The following is a 6,452-nucleotide window of genomic DNA, read 5'->3' on the forward strand; positions in this document are numbered from 1 at the left end:
TATTGTGTTCTAACTCTTTGGTTGCAGGCGTTTGGCTCCTAGATTCATTTAGTATCTTTTATATACTCTGTTGCTAACTTGTGAGGGGTGGTACTACTCGTTATGTGGAGTTTTCATTTTGGAAACTCTCTTTACTAATCGTTTCCGCTATTTAAAGGTGTTAATTTTCAGAAACGCCTATTCACCCCCCTCTAGGCGGCATCCTAGGTCCTTTCAAAGGTCCTAAGCCAAAGAACAAGATGAGGCTTAGTCATCCCCATAACAGTAGTACCCTAAGACTTGTTGTCCCCAAGATGGTTGAATGCAACAATCAATGCCTCTTCACTAAAGCCAAGAATGTACATGACAACACCATAGACAACACCATAATAGGAACTTCGTATCATGAATTGCATCAGTCACATTGTTCACAGCATCTGTCATGCTAGTCAGGACAATACAATTCTCCTCAGATAGCATAAACCTCTTTCTCTTGCTACTAGCACCTCCATCAGACCTCTTAGGTCATCACCAAACAATTTAGAGCCAATTCTTTAGCACTCTTAGCACTCCTTCCATCATCAACTATCTCGGTCTTCAAGGAGCTCTCAATAAAGTCACATGGACATACCAAGAGCCTCACTAGAGCTCATAGCATACTTCCCAGTTGCTAGACCATTTCTAAAGATCAAACTCATCTCCTTATAGTTCTCGATCTACTTGTTCAAGAAGTCAGCACCTTTGGGGTGAGCCTGCAATACATTAGTCCACTAATTAGATAATTGGTATGAGCACAAAAAGGATGACAAGAACAACATTTAGTAAAAATGATGATCGGACATGTAGTACAAACCTTGATGCACCCGTGTAGTTCTCCTTTTCAATTGTTATCATGCAATTGTCCTTAGCTTAGTCACTCTAATCCACTTTTGCCTCCACTTGCACATGTGATTTATAGACATGTGTTCCAATGACTTTGTTACCACTGAACTCCTGCAGTGCCTTGGCCATCTGGTTCAGGTTCACTTCTTTAAAGCCTTGTTAGTCCTAACCCCAGTTGATATAAGCTAGAACATGCGACAAAGGATGAAACCCATGGCGCTAGTCCATCTCATGGCTAGCCTCTTAGTGGCAAGAGCTACAAGAATGGAATTGCGAGAACTCTCTAATTAATCATACTAAATCAAGCTACCATTCTTTGCCCTCACTTGATTTAATACAACTAACCAGGCCATCTCACACCTCTATGCTATCCACTATGCACACATAGGATCAGTTGTGTAAATGGACATCGCAAAGATCACAACCAGTTTTAACTTAAGTGAAAATATTTAAGTTACAATATATACTTCGGGGACTTACTACTCCCAATAGATAGAGATTCTAGGTGCGTAAAAGTAGTCATGTGCGGGGCCATCTCACTTGCAATAACTCAAAGTAGCACCATGAGTACACGATGGTACTCCACGAGATTTACCCAATGTTACTCAAAGGATTATGCATTGGTGCAATAGCAAGGTAATAAAGTTTCATTGAACAAATGCATTTTGTGCATAAGGGAATGTAACACCCTAATTTTTGAAAATTTCAATTTTCCTAAAATTTGCTATAATTAAGTTAATGAATCATCAAACTTTAGTTGAAGAAAATAATGATTTATAAATTAAATAAACCTTTACATAAATTATACTTTTTTGCATTCATCTTGCTTGAATTAATTTTATTATGTGGAAATGAGTTTAAACTCGAATAGGATCGAAAAATGTTTGAAATTGAAGCTTTAAAATGAGTTTATAGAATTAAAAAAAGTTTCTTAAAATCTCTTATATTGTTTTGGGCGAAATCCCAATCACCCAGCCCACCAAATCTCCTGCTCTCTATTTTTCTTCTCAGCCCGCAACCTTATTTCTTCGCAGGTTAACTTTAGGCCAACATATTCCTTTCCCCGTCCACTCCCTCTTTCTTCCTGATGGGCCTCGACCCGATCAACGATCTGTTCTCTTTTGCAGGACACTAGCCTAGCTCTCGCACCCCCCCTCTCTCTCTCTGCGTTTCTCTACCAGGTGGGTCCCACCTAATCAAAACTGTCCCCATATCCGAATCCGACTTCTCTTCCCTTTTTTTGGTGAATACATAGCCGATATAGTTTGGTGATTTGCGTGTTGTCACTCGTGGTTTATCCGGTTTCGACGGTAAGAGTAATCCTACGTCCAGTTTTAAAAATCGAACTACCAAGAAAAGGTCAAACTAAAGAAAATAAACAGAACGGAAGCACCCAACTGACTCGGATCAAACAACACTCCATTTTCACTGAAAAAAGTTGCGATCAACAGCTGGCTGCTACTGCTAGGGAACACATACATCCGTGGCAGAGTAGGGAAACCACTAGCCTATGATTCCAAATGTAGATGGAGATGTTCCATCCGAAATGATCAAATTAAAAGGAGAGGGGGGAAAATCTCTCGGCACAGTCGGCCTCATCAAAGTCTCTCTCTGGTTAATAACCAAGTATTATGGGCTCGATCAACTCGTTGAGGGGAGCCAGCTCTGCCCTGTCGATCAGCCGGAATTCCTGCGCACCACAGAAAAACGAGATTAAATTTGCAGTAACTACATTTCCACGATTGCATAATTCCATTACAGCAATATCGGCTAATCAGGGCTAGTCTTATTGTGCGCTATCAAGCACTCAGTTCATCCTAGTGTGGACAGAACATCGTCATTATAAGGCAGGCATGGCATGGGACAAATCGAATGATATTTCTTTATATATATATGATTTTATATCGAACGAATGTATGGCCCCAAGCAAGTCTTTGCGTGCTGAATGATGCATCACAAGTTCACAACTGCTAAAGCCACCAGCTAAAACAACAGGGGCAAAGGCGTTTGAATCATTGCACCAAAGGCAACCCTCTCTTCTTTCGTACATGGAAAGAGGGTTCCTACTTCCTACTTCCTACTCCAACATAGTGTTCCAGTGGTGCCGGTAGCCATACCGAACCGAACCTGGTTTGCTGGCAGGCTGGAGTCTGAAATCTTTAGCTTTGATGAGAGGAACGTCAGCAGGTGAAATTAAGATACTATTTGGAATATAGACCCAAGCTAGCTAGCTATGAAAACTGAGCTGGATGCAGGATAAATATAGTTAAATGCTAGTACAATCAGCAAAACAAGACTGTCAAAAGAACAATTTCTTTTTCCTTCAAAAAAAAAGAACAACTTCTTCATAGAAAACAAAAGCAGATTACCAACAGCTACAAATTAAAATACTACACATAATGACATAATCATCTATTGGGATGTAAAATTGGTAATTCTGCCAATAAGGGGCACTAAAACTCTTATGAGCCAACTATTGGCAAGACGATATAAGAATGAAAGGGGACTTTCTATTTTGTTTTATCTTTTTTGTTTTAGAAAAAAAAGAAAGAAACTATACTACCAAGGTGGAAATGTGACAAAGGGGTGGTGGGAATGTAACAAACAATTGGATCGAGAATTACCAATGTGAAGAGCGTGAAGTGCTTGAAGCAAGTGTTGAGATGTGCCTCTTCCTCGAGCTTTACAATCATCTGAAAGTGTGAGTGGTATATGTGCGCGTACACCCTGAAGAGGCGCTTGAAGATCGTCTTGACGACGTCACGGAAGTTGGGAGGGAAAGGCGCCCCTGTTAGCCATCACAATGTCGAACCAAACAACCACATGATCGTCAGACCACAAAGTCCCAAAATATCAAAATGCAGTTTTCAGTGCTCTTATCCTTTGCGACCAAACAAACCAATTACCGAGCTTTTGAGGGAATATGGTTTCTTCATCGAGCTGGGTTCTATCCAGTCCAATCAGGTACTCCACGTACTTTGGTGCAGACACCTCGATTGGCTCTTGATCTTGGCTCCATCAGCCCACCTATACTCGTAACTACGGGGATAATTTCTTTTTCATCAGACAGTTTTGCAATGTGACACTTCCTTGCATGAGCATGACAGATTTTTATATGATTAATTATCTGCTTGACTGAATTTGTGGGCATCAAAGAAAGATAGCCTACTTTGGTCCGTGCTGACATGGTCGGGCATGTCGCTGGCGTGCAGAATTCCATCAGGGTGCCGTACAGAATGTTCACTTGGTTGAAGAAGTCAACAGCTGCCACCACAGAAGCACGACAGGTTAATGCACTACAGGCTGGAGTGCCTTCAACACTTGGACTAAAGCACTGAACAAGAGAACAGTCCAGCTCCAGCATAGTACTGCTAATGCCATAGAAACATTGCCATCAAAGGCTTGTTCATACTAATACTAGTCTAATGTGAAGAAACACAAACAGGATCTAAGTCTAAACACGGGAGATTAACAACTGAGACTAAGGATGGGGGATTAATTACTGTTGACAGCGAGCCACTCGTTGAGGTCCTCCCCAGATGGGCAGACGGACCGCCTCTCGCAAGTACCGCTGCCGAGGGTGGCATCGATGTGCCTTTCAGCTGCATCCCCTGCACATACGTGGCCCAAAACAGTTGCGAAATTTTCAGCTTCGTCAGAATAGAGAACGATGGAAACAGATGCTGATATGCATAGGAAGTTAGGAACGCATGTACTAGGAGCAAGAGAGAACAGCAGGATATGAAATATGATGCGATGCAGCTAATAAGTTGCTGAGTATACTTCAATTCTCATAACTGACAGCCTACAATTTGGGCCCCCAACCCCAAGTAATCCTGCTTTTTGTTAGCTGGCTCCAAATTAATTAAATTTGAGCCCCTGTAACAGCTTTGCAAAAAAGAGTTTTGGCGGTGCAAGAAAGCTAGTTATATGCGTTACAACTTCCAAGGAAACAAGTCTACAGAAGGGGAAAATGAAAAGGTGCATGTTTTCCGTTGCTGGTAAATAAAAAGGTCATTTGGTTTGGACTTGGAGGCAAGCAAATGAACAAAACCACAGAAGGCCGTAAGGAACGCATCTCCACTGACCAATTTCTGAGGAAAGGATAGCAACAGTGTTTAGAATTTAGATGGAGTTGAGTAGGCAGCTGGACAGGGTACAGAAACCAAAGAGAGGCATGATGTGCTCAATGTTGCGGGGGTAATTCATTTAATCCGTTGTGATCAAAAGGAGATAGCAGAGCTGAGGATTCAAAATTGAACAACTGCCAGTCCTGCTGCTACATGACCAGAATTATTATGTGCATGCAGCAGCACGTATGTAAATGTGGTGGATGCGGTTCTTCCTCTGGATAGTTATGAACAAAACCCTTAGATGAGAATCGAGAATTATCCAAGCGAGCGCGCACGAATCCGGGAAATTATAAAGCCCGCATTGGTGACATGACAAATGATGAAATCGAGAAGGCTACTAGCAAGTTCGGCGTGACATGCGCGCGCGGCGGCCATACCTTGTTCCCGGACGGCGCGCTCTCTCTTTGGCCTGAAGGTTCTCTGGTTTCTGCAAGCACGGCACAGCACAAATCCGGCGTCAGTCAGACAGACGACGCAATTGATCAGCCAGCCGAGATCAGAATCGATTCGAGGATGACGCGCGCGGAGGAAGAGACCTGCTGCCGCGGCCAAAGAAGCTCATCTTCTTCTCCGACCGATCGATCTCCTCGGCGGCGGCGGCGACAGCTGCTGGTGAGCAGAAACTGAGTCGGCGACGATGAAGGACGAACCCTCTGTTGGGTTAATTGACGGTTCTTCGAGCCCCCCAAACCCTGGCAGAGAGAGAGTGTGTATATACACACACATGAAAGGAGATAGCTGTAGCTGCAAAATAAGTTATTCCACTTACATTTACGATAATTTATATACTAATTTACGATAATGTCAATATATATTTACGAGAGTTGGATTACTATAACACATGAGGATATTACATAACGGCTTTGTTCGGATGAAAAAAAACACGGTTCATTACTGAAAACACTGTTTATATTAGAATTTTTTGAGAGAAAAAAATGTTTCGGATAAAAAAAGAAGCGGATCAAGCCGGCCTCAAAGTCAGCCAAACAAGGCCAACATTATAGTAAACCACTTAGTAAGAAATTACTATAATCTCATAAATTAATATAGTAATTATCATAACTCAAAATATCTATAAAATAAACAGGAGAGCAGTTCTATAAGCAAAGCAAGGGGGTGACGTACACGGATATGGTCATCATCATCGACAGCGAGCGAGAGGGAGAAGTTAGAGGAGAGAGAGAGAGAGCGCGCGGCAGGGCCAGGCTGGCGGTGATGGAGAGCGACGGGTGCGGGGCGGGCCCAACCCCTCGCCTGCTGGGTGCTGGCTGTGCCTGCCAAGCTTCGCCTCCACCGCACCGCCCCGCGCGTGCCTGGCGCCTGGGCTGGGCTTTATCCGCTCATCCACCAGCCGCGCACTTTATTTCGATATATGGTGGCCGATTTATCCTTTTTAATTGTTGATTGACGTGGTGCTATACTTGCTGAATAAAAGGGAGCCACCAAAAAAAAACCGGT

General features: G+C 42.9%; 1 pseudogene; it reads right to left on the minus strand.

Annotated features, from left to right (window-relative positions):
- Positions 1 to 2,151: 2,151 nt before the first annotated feature.
- Positions 2,152 to 5,556, minus strand: LOC136495444 (MOB kinase activator-like 1B; annotated as a pseudogene).
- Positions 5,557 to 6,452: the final 896 nt, after the last annotated feature.

The sequence above is a fragment of the Miscanthus floridulus genome, chromosome 1 (genome assembly GCF_019320115.1).
Source record: "Miscanthus floridulus cultivar M001 chromosome 1, ASM1932011v1, whole genome shotgun sequence".
In the NCBI taxonomy this organism is placed as follows: domain Eukaryota; kingdom Viridiplantae; phylum Streptophyta; class Magnoliopsida; order Poales; family Poaceae; genus Miscanthus; species Miscanthus floridulus.